Source organism: Tamandua tetradactyla, chromosome 20 (assembly GCF_023851605.1).
Source record: "Tamandua tetradactyla isolate mTamTet1 chromosome 20, mTamTet1.pri, whole genome shotgun sequence".
Taxonomy (NCBI): domain Eukaryota; kingdom Metazoa; phylum Chordata; class Mammalia; order Pilosa; family Myrmecophagidae; genus Tamandua; species Tamandua tetradactyla.
Genome location: NC_135346.1, coordinates 32,459,898 through 32,476,202, shown reverse-complemented (window position 1 = coordinate 32,476,202; position 16,305 = coordinate 32,459,898).

Here is a 16,305-nt window from a genome sequence, read left to right as displayed (position 1 = left end):
CTAGAATATTCCCAACAGTGCAGAAAATTCTATTGGACAGGGCTGTTCTAGGGCATCCTGGAAGTTTCTTTTAGGAAATCGGAGCTCAGTCCTAAAGGAAAAGAAGGAGTTAAGTGAGGGAGGGAGCCAGGGAAGGGGCCTTCCAGGCAGCGGGAATAGCACCTGCAAAGGGGAGCAGGGGGAGATGCAGGCCAGTGAGGAGACGGTGCAAAAGGAAGGAGGTCAGATGGGATGAAGCCTGGTGGGTCAGGGCAAGGAGAGTGCATTTTCTTCTCTGTGCAATGGGAAGAATGTAGGAGGATTTTATGACAGAGAGAGAAAGGATTAGATTTGCTTTACAAAGAGCATTTTCTCTGTATAGGTTTTGTATTATTTTTGCAATTGTCCTGTAAGTTTGACATTATTTCAAAATAGAAACATCCAAAAAAATTTCATTACAAGAACAATAACAACAAAAGAGCATTCTGGCTCTGGAATGCTAATGGTGTCATAAGTCCATGGAGCATTTTTTCAAAACTCATGCACATCATGCTGGTATGACATTTCAGGCTGGTGTTCTGAGACTCCCTTTAGAGATGGGGAAACAGGCCCCGAGAAATTTGTCCTGGGCCACACAGCTGCGTCTTCTGGAGCCAAGTTCAGTGGGTTTTTTTGTTTGTTTGTTTTTAAATATTTTCAAAATTCTAAAAGAACACAAGTTAGTTCTTCTTCTTTTAATCAACTGTAGTCTGGTGTACTCTATCCTACAGAGTGGGAGGGAGAGGAATAGGGAGAGACTGATCAGGGTAGTCCTGTCCACTTGAGATATGCAAACCCAGTACTAGTCTTATGATCTCTAGAAATCCAAGCAGAGAAATGGATTAAAGTAAATTTCAGTATCAGTTCATTCATTCATTCATGCCTTCATTTATTCAACAACCTTTATCAGGTCTCTACAATGTGGTAGGCACTACCCTAGAGTCTCAAGAATAAGACAGGCATTGTCATTCTAGGGAAGAGGCAGACAATGCACAAGGAAGCAAGTAACACTATTTCGAATAGAGATGTTTACTGGAAAAAAAATTTAGGAGGGAGCTATGGAGGAGAATGATTTAGACGGGTTGTTCTTTAAGGTAGGGTGGGGGATGTGATGTTTCCCTCTAGGTTGAAAGACGCAATCCTTGTTCCTTGGTCCTTGGGGACAGATTATTCGTGTCATGCACAGCACTGGCTATTACAACAGCTCTGCCACCAATGCACAGATGAAGAAACTGAGGTTCAGGGAGGTTGTGTAACTTGTTTAGGCAATGAGTCAGGGATGAAGGTGGGGAATTGGATCTTTCTCCTCCATGTCTGCAGTGTCTCCAGATAGGGCAGGTAACTCTCACAGAGTTTTCAAGGAAAAGTTAGTGCTAAAGAGAGACGAAGGATGAACATTCCAGGGCTCTGGGACACAGCAGAGTAGGGCTGCATGCTCTGTGACTGTAACAAAATCTTCAGATCCAGAATCTTTAATTAAAGGCAGTCATCCCTAACGGCAGGCATTCCTGATTTTTGCCATACCTTCCTTATAGCTGTATCCTCCCCCTTTATATCAAATTACTTAAAAACAGAACAACTTAACATTTGATGGGAATTCTATCATTACTTTAGCTGGAAAACCAATATCATTTACCACAAATGGAGATTAACCTTAAAGATAAATACACTAAAAATGCAAATATAATGCAAAACCAAACCAAACCAACAAACCTAAAGAATTTATCCCTGCTTGAAGAAGGCTGTTTCTTATTAAAAGAAGAAATTTTAGAGACTTTCTCTTGAATAATCAGCCAGCCCAAAAGAGAAATGGATTACAGTTAACTTGTTAACGAATGCCAAATCTGTAACTCTCCTAAAATCTTTTCCTGGGCTGCAAGGATCAGCATCTTTCCCTTCTGGGAATTCCTCTTCCCGTGAGGGGGTGTGGGTCTTTTGGGGTCATCTGAGCCCCTGTACCATTTATGCAGGGCTCTTCACCCGCCTTTGGAAATGTGAGGCCCTCAGCTCAAGGGAGGCAGAGAAGGGGGGTCCCCTGCTTCCCACCTCCCGGTGCAGAGCTGGATCGACCCTCACTTAGCCCAGAGCCCTAACACCTCTGAGCTTGTTTCCCTTTCTGTAAACCCCTGAGACAATGGTTCCTGACTCCTACATTGGTATGTCTGGCATAGAGGCAGCCGCCGCCGCCGCCGCCGCTGCTGCCTGTTCAGCTGCTACATGTAACTTAAATGTCAGGGCCGGCTCTTTTCCCACTGCCTCCACGGATCCCCCACCCCCACCCCCCACCCCCCACCCCCGCCCCGGTTCTCTTTCAGTCGTCAGCTCTCCTCCTTCGAGGCCACGTGCCCTTTGGGAAGGGGCTCGGGGCGGGGGTCCCTGTTCTGTCAGGCTGGTGTGGGCTGGCTTTGACGTCAGGCCTGTAAGGGTTAAGCATACCCAGCAGGAAACAGAAATTAGGGCGCCCCGAGGAGGCGGAGGGGCCCTGGACGCGGAGTCAGGAGTCTGATCTCCAGGACGGCTGCGTGAGCCAGGGCAAGCCCCTTCCCCTCTAGGGGTGCAGTCTAATTAACGGTGGAGGGGGAGCTGGATGAGATGGTCCCGGCCTTCGGGGCTCCCACAGCGCTCCCCTTCTCTTCTTCTGAGTAGGCTGTCCCAGGGATGGGCCAGGTCCTGGGACCCTTGAGGCTCGGAACCTGGTTCCCAGACGCTCCCCCAGAGCCTGCGGGACCCGGCCGCCTCCTGGCAGTCACCGGCGCGCGGGCTGCTGCGGAGGGTCAGGGCTCCCCCTGGCGGGGCTTCGGGGAACAGCTCCCAGTACCGCCCGGCGCGTCTGAACCGACCGCCGCAGCTTCCCAGCCGGAAGCGCCAGAGACGTCTCGCCCAGACCCCTCATTTTCCATATGGGGAATCTGAAGTTCAGGGAAGGGGAAGACACCTCCCCAAGTACGATTGCTAGATAAAGTACAGGACTCCCAGTTTATTTGAATTTCGGATGAGCAATGAAAGAAAAGAAAAACCCACTTAAGTATCATATGTCCCATGCAATATTTAGGACATACTTCTACGAAAACAATTATTCATTGTTTATTTGAAATTCAAATTTAATTGTGTTTCTTCACTCATTTTCTTCTTGAATCAGTTTGGGTGCTTGACTCTTTCTAGGAATTTGTTCATCTCGTATTATCTCATTTATTGAGATACAATTATTCATAATATTCCTTCATATATTTTTGTTTATTTCTGTAGGGTGTTGTTTAGTTTTAGATGTTTCTTAAATTTATGAAAAATGGTCTGTTTTTTCACATTTTAAAAATGGTTACAAGTAAAGTCTTGAATTTTGCCTTTTTCAACATTGCATTATGAATTCTGGCTTTTCCGTATTGTTACATGTAGCTGCAGTTCATTCTCTTTCTCTTCTGTGTAAGATTTTGTCTGTGCATATACCACAACTAAATTATCTAATCACCTATTAATGAGCAATTTTTTTTTTACCAGTTTTTTATATTATGGACAGGGCTTCTCTGAATATTCTTGTACGTGTCTCCTGATGAACCTCTCAGGAGTTTCTCTTGGGTATACGACTAGATAGATATATACTTAAGAATGGAATTGCTGGGTTGTAGGAGTATCCGTTAGGATCCCACTAGAAAAACAAACGGCCCTATGGATTAAAAAAAAGTTTTAATTTTGAAATGATAACATCCTCACAAAGTTGCAAAAATAGTATAAAGAGTTATCATGTACCTTTCTGCCTGTTTCCCCAATGGCAACATCTTATATGACTAGAGTACAGTATCAAAACCATGAAATTGACATTGGGACAACCCAAAGACCTTATTCTGATTTCACCAGTTTTACCTGCACTCATTTGTATTTGTTCCTTTCTATAGCTATGCAGTAATGCCATATGTGGATTCCTGTAACCATCACCAAATCAAGATACAGAATTGCTCAGTCACCCCAAGGACCCCTCATGCTATCCATTCCTACTCACACCCGTGCCTCCTCTCCATCCTTTCTTTAATCCTTGGCAACCACTAGTCTGTTCTCCATCTCAATTATTTTTTCATTTCTAGAATGTTATATAAATGAAATTGTATAATACGTAAACTTTTCAGATTGGCTTTTTTTTCCCACTCAGCATAGCTCCCTTGACATCCATCTAAGTTGTTGTATGTATCAGTAGTGTGTTCCTTTTTATGGCTGAGAAGTATGGCAACCAATAGCCGAAAAGCAGAATGGGAGATGGTGAGGTGGCCCACGTACTCACAATGGCAGAAAGCTGGTACCACCCCCAGATCTGGAGAAACAAAGTGAGGTGTTAGTGTCACTCGCCCAGGGGGCAGAGCTGCCAAGTAGAATCTGGACTCGGGGCCAGCCTTTCCTGCGGGAGCTGGAGCCAAGGAACACTACAGCCACCAGGGGCACTACCAGTGCGGAGGGGAGAGTCCTGGTGAGAGCAATGCCGAGCTTCTCCCTTCCTCCCCTCATTCCTTTCCAGTGGATGAACCCACCTGGAAACTAGCTGATGTGGCTGCCTGATACATGCAGCCTGCAGGGTTCACCACACTACAAAACTGAGCACATCAGGGGAGGGCCAGGAGGGGCTGTAAGGCACACAGGTGAGGACGCGCACAGCAGTGTATGGGAGAGTTCAATTTCCCCAGATAGACCCAAACTAAGGGATTGAATCATTGTGTATCCCCATAAGCAGCATATCCCAGATTCTGTGGGTCCATATGTTCTTCCATACATGGAACCATCCGACTTTAAAATTTGCCAATTTAATGATTATAAAACAGAATCTCACTGGGCCTTGATTTTCATTTCTCATAAGGTCAAACATCTTCACACGCTTTTTGCCACATGTATTTCTTTTCCTGTGAAATGTCTTTTCTTTTGTCCATTTCTTTCTGTCTCTTTTTTCTTTTCTCATGAATTAGTAAGACTTCTTTATATATTTTTTTATCCTAATCCTTTGCCCATTAGAAATGTTGCAACATGTCCTTTAGATACGTATCTTATCTTTTCACTTTCTTTAAGCGAATGCAGAATATTCTGAACTACTCTGAAATGAAATTCATAGACAGTATAACTTAAATTTGGCAAATTAATATTATTTCTTAACTGTAAAATAAAGGTGGAAATTAAAGAAGAGTAATTATAATAAAACTTCCCAGCATGTAAATGCTGGGGCATGATTACTAAAGACAGTACAATAAATTTGACACATAGATAAGCAAGATATATGCATGCTTATATGAATAAGTTTAGATTTAAGTAAATACGTAGATCAGAAGTCATTCTGATGTACGAAGTACAGGAAATGAAAGAGCAGAGGTACGAGTTGGGGTAGATAACCAACACAACTTCTTTGTACGTAACAGAAAAAGGTGATATATTTAATTGAAGAGGGGAATGACGTGCCAAAATAAATTAGAGCGTCTGGAAGAAGGGGAATTTAGGAGATAAGATAGTCTCGCAAATGATGACCTTGCTTATAAGTGCAAGGTCAAAATCATGTGATTTTATGAGATATGAACCACTTTTGCTAAAATTCTGGAAACAATTAACTTCCCGTATCCCATGATTTACTATGTCATTGAAGTGGCTCCTGCAGGAAAGGCTGGCCACGAGTCCAGCTTCTACTAGGGCACCCTGGCCGCGGGGCGCACGGCACTAACTCCTCCTGAAAGTACGTAAAAGGGAGTAAGATTATAGGCTCAGAGAACAAGTTGTAGGCTCAGATTATAGGATAGACAGACAGCAGCCAGAGCCAGCCACGACCCAGGCCTGGCTGCTGGGATTAGAGAGGACACAGTGTGCTCAAGTAGAAAGAGAAGGCCTTCTTGCTCATTCAAAAGTCATGCGATGCGAGACAGTTCTTCACTGCGCAGGACGGTCTCCTCATTGCGGACGCCAGCATCTGCAGCTCTGGCCCACCGAGTGCTAGGAGTGCCCCCACAGCCCAAACCCCTCCCCCCAGGAGGCGGCACAGCCTCCCTCGAGAACCTCTTCACTGGAAGCTTTCTGACACTACCTGCAGAGACCAGCAGGGGGAGGCCTGGCCCAGGCCATGGGAACGGTTAGGCGTGCCTGCCAACTCCAGATGCCTTCCGAGGCGCAGCCTAGCCTGGCTGGGAGTGGCATGCCAGTTCTCAGAAGGACACTGAAGGATCAGCGCCTACGATTCCCTTTCACCATTACGCAGGTGGGGAAACTGAGTCTCAGAAACGAGAAACTTTGTGATTGGTTTATTATTTTATTCCTATACAGGGATCCCAGAAGCAGAAGCCCAATACTTAGGGTGTCATCATCCCTGTGCTCTGAGAAACATTATCTCAGCATCTGCAGGTCCCAGCTGTAGGACGGACAGACAGCAGCCAGAGCCACCCACGACCCAGGCCTGGCTGCTGGGCTTAGAGAGGAAACTGTGCTTAAGTAGAAAGAGGAGGCAAGAGGACCGGTCCTGCTCCTACCCTGGCAATGACTTGTCCTAGCCAAGACACTTTCCCATTCGGAAGCCCAATTATTTTATTTTTCGTTTTGTTAACAAAAGCAGTTTTACATTGTAAAAACCAACCAAGCAAAAAGCTTCAAACTGTAAAAGAAGGGTATATAACATGAAGTTAAAATGTCACCTCCTCTGCCCCATCCAATCTCCTAGAGTAAAATACTGCTAATTCTCGTTGTATATCTTTCTGGAGATAAAATATAAATTAATGTAATTTAATAATCATTTATGTCACACAAATGATATTATACTATTCATTATGTGCTTCGTTTTTTAATTTAAAATACCACTCCTAATCATTGCATAGCAATAACACACATTCGCCTCCTTCCTTCCAATGGCTGCATAGTTTAACACCTCACCTACTGATAACCCTTCCCTGTGCTTTCTCTGCAGGTTTCTTGCACTGACAAGGCATGCTACAAAGAATAACCTTGTACGTATATCTCTGTGCACCTATGCAACTAATTCTGTAGGACGAATTCCTAGAAATTCAATTGCTGGGTCAAAGAATATGTAGGTGTTTAAAACGTTGACTGATGTCAAAATATCCTCCAAGGGCATCAGTTTCACCCTCCTCCTCTGACATATGAGAAGGGCATCCTACCCCTGATCGCTGTCTTTGGGGTCTTGGTCTTTTCACTTTGAAATAGAAGGATTGGATGGATTGATCTCCAGTCCTAACTTCCAGATCTGTGGACTTTTTACTTCCAGATGTCCAGCTTGGAGAGAGAGGGACTGGACCTCAAACTTAAGTGGATCTCTCCCCTCCCCTCTGACCTAAGAGGGTTAGAAGACCCTCTTCCAGGGGCAGCCCTCGCCTGGCTACCACAGAGCCTGCACAAGTCCTCCTGTGCAGCCCATCCACTTTCCCACTTAGTTTAGGAACTTCTGCCTTCCCTCCTAGGGATCCCTTGTGGGTCTCTTGAGATAAAGTCTCATGAAGTCCTTTGCCAAAAGCATACATTTTTCCTGCCCCCTGGAAGGGATCGTTTTCACTGGCTCTGAAGAAGAGTCTTTGCATGTACTTGTTACTCCTGCCAAGAAACCTGAGAGGCCCCAAATTCCTCAGTGCCTGGATCCCACAATCAAGCTGCCTGCAGCTCCCCTCCAAGGGGCACTGAGATGATGGAGTTACTAGCTGCTTAAAGGCTTAAAGAGTGTCAGCGTGAAGTGGGGAGAGGGTGAAGTTACGTCTGCCACCACTTGATGAAAGGAGCTGGGGAGAAGGGAGGGTTTACAGGGATCAGCACAGACACCCTGGAGGGGCCAGCGTTCCCCTCAGGCTTTCAAAGAAGACATAGGATTGATATCATCAAAGCTCAGGAGGAAGGCTCCAACCTTCTTCACCCCAAAGACACTTAGCACAGGGATTCTCAGAGCCTGAAGGCACACGGGGGCGTGAGAGGACAGTCCAACTTGCACAACTCTAGGGGGCTCCACTATATCAACTACAAAGCAAATGGAGGTACAAAGTGGTTCTGAGGAAAATGAAATTGCCACCAGCATGATCTTCTTTTGTAAAAAGACTCCAATGATTTCTCATCACATTAAAATAAAATCCCTAAGGCTCTGCATAATCCAGCCTCATTTTCCTCATCACACTGACTCACTAAGTTTCAAACACATTGGCCCTCTTTCTGACCCCAAAACATGACCAATGGCCAAGATGGGTCCTGCCTCAGGACCTTTGTACATACTGCCTCCAGATTTTCCAAAGGCTGGCTGCTTCTTGTTATTAAACTCTCACCTCAAGTACCATCTCCTCCGAGAGGCCATCACTAATCATTCAGTCTAGAATGGCCACGTGCCCTCCTCCAGGCACTTGAATCCTGACCTCATAATAAACTCTGGGACTCTGAGCAAGTCACTGTCTCCAGGGCTCCTCTGTAAAATGTACTGATGATCCTCATCTTGCCTTTCTCATTGAGCTCCTTCTATTTGCTGCCTACCATGAGTGCTAAGTTCCATCTATAAGGAAACATGCTGTCTTTGAATACACTGTTCTTTTTTCCTAAATTACTACTTCCAAAATATGTGTCTCATTCATGTTCATAGTCACAGAGCCGATGCAACATCTGGCACCTTATGGGTGCTCAGAATTATTTGCTAAACAAACATTGAATTGCATAAGGGCACCGACGCCACCTTGCAAACTGTAAAGTGCTGGCCTCCATGAAAGCCACCTGATGGCAGAGAGACAAACAGTTGATTTAGGCAGAATCTTAGAGTCTCCTAGTTTCGTATTCTTCAAACACAGAAAACTTTTCCTTCAATGCCAGCTATACATTTTCTCTCTCTCTCTCTGCCTCCACGGGCTTATGAATGGAGGAAAATTTGGCAAAAATTCAGTCTAACTCCTTCACTGTAAAGATGGGAAAACTAAGTCCCCCCCAAAAGGGAAATTACATGGCACATTAGTAATTGAGTTGAGACTAAGACCTCGGGTCTCCTTCTTCCATGGTACAGCACTATCTGCCATAAGGAAAAAGAAGAGAGGGATTGACATACTTCAAGGGACAGTATGATCTGTCCCTAGAAATGTGCCACAATGCCTACAATTTCCAGACATTCATTATTCGTTCATCTGAGTCAGAGTATTGCATCTCTAGAAGGCTCCTATTAAAACAGAAATGCTTTATTAAAATCTCATACCTTAGAAGAGATTCGTTTCTCAGATAAGCCAGCCTGAAAAAGCAAGAGAACTGGACGCTGAGGGAGGAGGAAATTTAAAGTGGGGAGAGGAGGCTGGCATTCACTGTGAAGAGGGAGAACTGGGGGTCTAGGCTTGGGGGCTGGAGAGTGGAAGAGAGGTGTGGCACCCCAGCCAAACTGTCAATCTCATTTTGCCTCAGGCTGGCCTCAGACTTAAACCACAGAGAACTGTGCAAATGCCAACAAACGAACACCACCGGCAACAAAGAGCTGTTTGTGCTGGGGATAACCAGCCCCACAGGTGGTTCGGGTGTAGTGGAAAGCAACGCTCAGGTTTTGGAGCATATGGCATTTAGAAAGCTGAGGTGGGGGGGGGTGTATCCTCACCCCACCCCCACCCCGTGCCATCCAGCCCACCACCCCTGCAGTGAGGGGCTGGTTAGTCACAGCTGCAGGAGCAGTCTGCATCAGGGGGTCCGGACCACACAATCTTCATTTGTCCTGTCCTGGGGGGTGGGGTGGGGAGCACGCAGGGGGCTGTCTATAATGCTTGGACAGCTGGAACGGGCAGAAAACAAGCAAGTTCAGCAAGAATATGATATTCGAGAAGCTCAGAACTGTCCACACCCCACTCCATGAAATCAACAACTCCAGGCACCTACAAGAAACTCAACAGAACAAATAATGCCACTTGTAGGAATGGATCACTGTGCCTCCTGGAATTGTCAGCAGCTACCTCAAGGAGGAAAGTGAAGCCAGAAACTGCCTCCATAGCATAGTTTGAAGGCTGATGAGAAGGCTGCCAGCATGTATCTGTTCCCTTCCTCTCTTCTTAATCAAAGCCTATCTATGCTTAAAGGCTCAGCTAGTCTTTTCCAGCCACAGCTACTCCCTCTTCTCTAATGCCAATGGCTATTTTATTCACCTGGCACTTGGAGCAGGCAAGGTCATGTCAACACTGCTGATTGGATGTCTGACATCGCTCCCCATTTGGTCCTCAAGCTCCTTGAGAGGAGGGGCCATGGCGCCATTTCTTATACAAGGGCACAGCAGAAGACCCCGATAAAAGCCTGGAGCTGGATGGAAACTGAATTACTGTCATTGTCCACTCCCCTTACGTTATAGATGGGGAAACTGAGGGCTGGGTAGGTCAAGGACTTGCACAAGGGAAAACTGGGTGGGGTTGAGGTATTGGTTGAACTAAGAATGATGGTGGCATTCTCTGTGGTAGGTCCACATTGGCAGACACAGTGGAATTACAGTTGATGAATCTGAGATGTCCTTAAATGTCCAGATGAATTGCATTTTAAGAAATCAAATCCTAATTTAGCTGTTTGAGGATATTGTGGTTAAGAAAATTATACAGCACATCTTTCCATACGGCCAATGACCAGTCAGGTTTCTTTGGTTATGAGCAAGAGAAACTGACTCTAGCTAACTTCGAAGAAGGGAAATTGACTGGAAGGAGGTGGAGGTGCTTCCAGAATAGATGGAAGAGTTGAGGCACCAGGCTTGGAGGGGGCTGGATATGGGGTAGCTTTGGGGATTCATGTAGGAGAAACCCATCAACAGAGTTACCAGCAACCACAGGTTGCATCGGCCTCCACCCTCTTGTCATTGCATCAGTGAGAAAGTCCACAGATAGAAAGGCCCAGCTTGGGTCATGTACTTGCTCCTTGGCCAGGGCTCGGCAAGGCAATTCGATTGACCATTCTACCAGAACCCACCCAATGGGAAGGACAGGTGGTTCTTCAAAAGGAAACCAGGATTCTGTTATAAGAAAGGGCACGAGAGTAGGGGGAAAATGTTATACCTGCTTTAATGTGTTGGTTTAGACCAGCTGTCAGTAAACTATAGCCGCTGCATGTTTTCATAAATCAAGTTTTATTGTAATACAACCATATCCGTGAGGTTATTCAGATCATCTATGGCTGCTTTTGCACTACAATGGCAGAGTTACTGTGACAGAGACCATGTGGCCCCCAAAGCCTAAAATCTTTACTGTCTGTCCCTTTACAGAAAAAGTTTGTTGACACTTGCTTTAGCTTACAGCCCACCTCCATCAGTAACTCACCACTTGACCTTGTGCAAAGATCTTTATTCAGAAGCTGCTCTTTATTCATTTGGAAAGTGATGAATTTGAACTGTGTGTTCTTCAAATGACTTTCCAGCTGACTTCATTTAGCCCAGTTCTTCTATTGTTAAACCGGTATAAATAGTTTCATAAAGTAGTATTTAGAGCCATTATGTGAGTTAGTGAATCACAGAAGCTCCCCAAGGGCAGAGAGTTTTGTCAGCTTCACGCACTGCTGCATCCGGGCCCCTGGAGCCTGGAGTGGAGCAGGTGCTCAGCACATGGTCATGGACAGGGGCATGGCGGCCCCTTGGCAGTGATGTCACACAGCCCCTTCAAGTGCGAAGAGGACGTCTCCACCGCTATTTGAAGGTCCAGCCAATGCCCAGAGGGTCCTTGTGGGACTTGCCCTTTTCCCTATTTCCTGTCACCAGCTGCACTGGCGCAGCACACCCAGGACCCACTGCCACGTGGGCTGTGCAGGTGTGATTAAGTTAAGGCTCTTGAGATAAGGAGACGATCCTGGATTATTCGGATGAGCTGAATGTCATCATCATCATCATCATCTACAAGGGTCCTTATAAGAGGAAGGCAGAACTGTGAGAGGAGACGCAGGAGATGTGATGACAGACACAGAGAGACATTTAAAGATGCTCCCTTGCTGGCCTTGAAGATAAAGGCAGGTCTATGAGCCAAGGAGCGGAGGCAGCCTCTGGAGCTAGAAAAGGTGAGGAGACCAAATCTCCCTAGACTTCCAGAATGAACAGCCTGCTGATGCCTCGAGTTTAAGACTTCCAGCCTTCGGAACTGAAACGTAAGGAATGTATGTTGTTTGAAGCCATTAAGTTTGTGGTGATTTGTTCAACAATAGGAAACTAATAACAACGGATTTGCATTTTCAGGATTACTTCTCATTTATCAATCCAGTGCTGGGGGTGGGGTAAATTTCTTCCTCCCAAAGCCCCTGCGGAACTCCCAGAGGAAGATTCTCTTTCATCCCAATCAGTTCAAGTGACCATCTTTTGAAACAATCGCTGGTGCCACAGCAGGGGAGTATGGAAGCTGCCCAAGTGTCTGTGTAGTGAGTAGGATGGGGACAGACCTTTCAGAATCACTTAGAATGGGGAGAAGAAGTCCTGCTGGACAGATATAAAAAGAACCTACATGTCCTAGAGCAGGGAACATCTAGAGAGCCATGTAAAGAGCTGAAACCAAGGGCTGGACTAGGAGGTGGCAAGGGCAGGGGAAAGATGGGTGACCAGAGGAGGGGTTGGTAGAATTGCCCAGAAGGTTCTGGGTGCTCCAGAATCAGATGGAACTCTACGTTGCAGAGTTGCCAGAGTGGATGTTACTAGAGAACAGAAGACCTGGGTGGGGGGGTGGGACAGGAGGATAGGCGTGGGTGTGAGTGTACGGGAAGCAGCAGACTGCTGTGGTAAAGCCCGAGTTTTGGAACCAGAAAAATCTGGGCTCCTTATCTTAGCTCTGCCACTTACTACCTGAGCAACCTTAGGTAAAATTCTTTCTCTCTCCTAAACCCAGATCCCTCACGGGGAAGGGGAGCATATGAGATTAGGCACGTAATTTGCCTAGCATAGTTTCTAGCACTCAGTAAACACCATATTAATGGTAGCTATTCTTCTTCTTTTTTTTCCTAACTTTGCAAATACTTTTTTTTTATCCGTCCAACATATTCTGGAATGTATCAAGGTATTGCATTAAGCTATACATAATTACAAGATCTCATTCCCTTTTCTAGGCTCCATGTTATTACTCTTTCATGAGCATTAACACGTTCAGGTTATGAAAGATTTTGAAGGGACGACTTGTTTTGCATGGTCCTAAAGGCAGAACCAAGGTCAAAGGGTGAAAACCATGGTTCGTTATAAGGAAGGACCTTTTCTAGAACCATTTGAAGAAAGGCCAAGCTGCCCGTGGAGCTGGGGAGCATTCCGTCACTGAAAGTGCTCAAATGGAGACTGGAAGAAAATTTGGAAGGGAATTCTACATTAATTCCAAGATTGGAGTGGAAGTCTTTTAACATCTCTTCTTGCTCCAAGACCCAGAGGTTCTCAGGCCTGGGTGGGAGCCTTCCCCATGGGAGCTGAGCACCTGTGGTTTTAGGAACTCATTGTGTTTCATCAAATCCACACACATTGGGGTTCTGACATGCCCAGTCTGGGATTTGTTCCAGACTTTCAGCTTCCAGCCACGGAGATGGACTCTTCCACTAAATGTAGGAGAACAGAGAGAAATTGGTTCTCAGGCATCCCACAGGAAAGAGAGCCTGCTTGAGTGGGGTTAAGGTTCCAGTACTCACTGGGTAGCTGACAGTGTCGGCAGTTAACATTCTCTGACCACTTTTTAAGTATGGGGCACTGTGCAAAGCACCCATACCAAGTAGAGTTCAGTTCAGCTGACAACAGAAAAGTCAGATAACCATAGTTCACACATGGAAGGGTTTGTGTTTCTTGTGTGTAAAAGAAGTTCGGACGTAAGAGGTTTGGGGTTGGTGCGACAGCTCCACACATTTATCAGGGATCCAGCCTCCTTCTGCCCTTTCCTCTTTAGGACAGAGTTTCTTTCCCCCAAAGTGTCTTTGGTCAAATAAGTAACACTACATACTATAACTTCTCTTTAGGGATCCACAAATCAGTGCCATCATATTCAGGACCCTGTAATCTCAGGACTCCTGGAGCTTTTATTGGTAATTAAAAAAAAAGAAAGTGTTTTTTCACCCAACCAGTTTATGTTTGTTATGAAAAAAAAATTTTTTAAGTGCAAAGCAGAGAAAAAAATAATTAGAAGAAGAAATTATCTTTATTTTTTCACTCATAGAGAAGCCTTGTAGGAAACGGATATATCCTTCTAGATTAGATACAAAAAGAATACACAAACATAAATATCTACAAAAATGGGATCACTCTCACATACTAGTCCATAAGGTGTTTATTCCACTTAGCAAGATTTCATGGACATCTTTTCGTGTTAAGAAATTGAGTTGAAGCATCAAATTAATTCATTTGTTTATTCGACCGTATTTATTCAGCAACTACAAAGTAATAGGCATGAACTGCTCCAGGCCATTGGACAAAACCAGAAGCTGTCTCTTGCTTTTGGAACCACTGCGTCATGTTCTACTGTGTGGATTCTTGACTACATACATGCACATATACACATCCACACACATATTTGATTTATATAACTACGATTATTGTGATAGAATGAAGGGCAGACATCTGAATGTTTACCTATGTCTGCATCCATGCAACCGCCTCTCAGATACAAAACTTTCCTAGTACCCCCGAAAAGGTAACTTCATGCCCTTTCCCTGTCACATGGGTGTGAGGTTATTCATGGGAGTGAGTCTTGTCTCTGGAACTAGTCTTTAAGCTAGTGTCCTGTGCCCCCCTAACCCCTAGCGGATGGGGCAGACTAGGGGATATTGCTGGGGGCTGGTGAGTGCGCCCTGCGCCCCCCCGACCTGGCCATGCCCGAGGCAAAGGCTTAGGGGTTCCCCTGCGCTCTCAGGTCAGCATGAAAATCGCTCCATCCCTCAGACAGCACCTGCCCCGTTGTGTCTGGTCCGGGCTTGCTGGAGGGGGGAGCAGCAGCGGGCGAGGACACCAAGGGGCGTGGGGGCGGGAGAGAAATGATAAAAACGCCTTATTCATGTTGCCTGAGGCAGAGGCAGGTGGTGTCTGGGCACCAGAGTGATGAATACAAGGAAAAACCAGTTTCGAGGTGGGGGACGAGGGTGGAAAGAGCCAATTATTGGGACAATTGAGGAAATCTGAATATGACCTGTGGATTAAATAATGATACTGCATCAAAGCTAAATTTCCTGATTTTGCTATTTGCACTGTAGTTACATAAGAGAATGTTCTTATTTGAGGAAATACTCATTTTAAGAAGCATTAAGGGATGAAGTCTCCAGCGTACTCTCAAGTGGGTCAGATGAGAATACACACGTGTGTGTGTGTGTGTGCATGCATGTGTGGGTACGCACACATGGAGAGGAGAAAATAATAAGGAAAATGGGGCAAGAGGAAAATGGTTGGAGACTCTGGTAAGGGGTTTATAGGAGTTCCCTGAATGATTCTTACAACTTTTTTGTACCTTTGAAGTTATAACAAAACATAAAGTACTTGTGCCCGAGACCTGGGTTTGAGGGTTGAGGGGGGTGTCACGTGATTTCTCAGGAGCCTGATAGGGTAACTGATGAAATATGGGGATTCCTCCACCCTAACACTACCATTTCTTTCTTCCTTCTTTTTTTTTTTTAAATTTTTTTATTGTAAAAAATAAAATATATACAAAAAAGTAATAAATTTTAAATCACATTGCAACAATTAGTTATAAAACAGATTTCAGAGTTGCTATCACATCACCTGGGGTTTGCTGCTGAGGGTGATTGTGCAGTGGCTTCCCTTTCCCTAAATCTGAAGACTGCTTCTCTCCCTCCCTCCCTTTCTTCCTCCCTCCCTCTTTTCTTCCTTCCTTCCTTCCCATCAACAGAGTTTGTGGCCAAATCACCATCATTCCCTACTTTTACAAGTGAAACATTATAAAAATTATGAAAACTAGGAAAAAGATGAGGAAAATGCAAAGGCGTCTATTATACCACCACCCTAATGAGGGCACAGATTCGACCCCCTTACTGTGCAGCTGGGGAAACTGAGGCCTAGAGTGGAGGTGACTTGCCCAACATCATATAGAGAGTGGGTAGTAGGGTCAGGACTAGTGCTCCTGCATTTCGAGTTTCACAGACCAACCCAACATTGCTTTCCCCCCCCCATATCAGTTTTTAATATATAATATTATTTTTCCTAATATGTAAGAATATATAAAATCTGAAAATACAGGAAAGTCTGGGGAGCCATATCTGGTGGATTTTTTTTTTTTGCTGCCTTTCATACTCTGGGAGCCTTCAGAGTCCAGATGGAGCTCTCCTCTCTGCCCTGGTCCCACCTGTGTTCCTTCTCGGCCCCACGCCAGGAGCTTCCTTCCATCACAGCCGGGCAGGGCTTGCTCCACTCCTCAG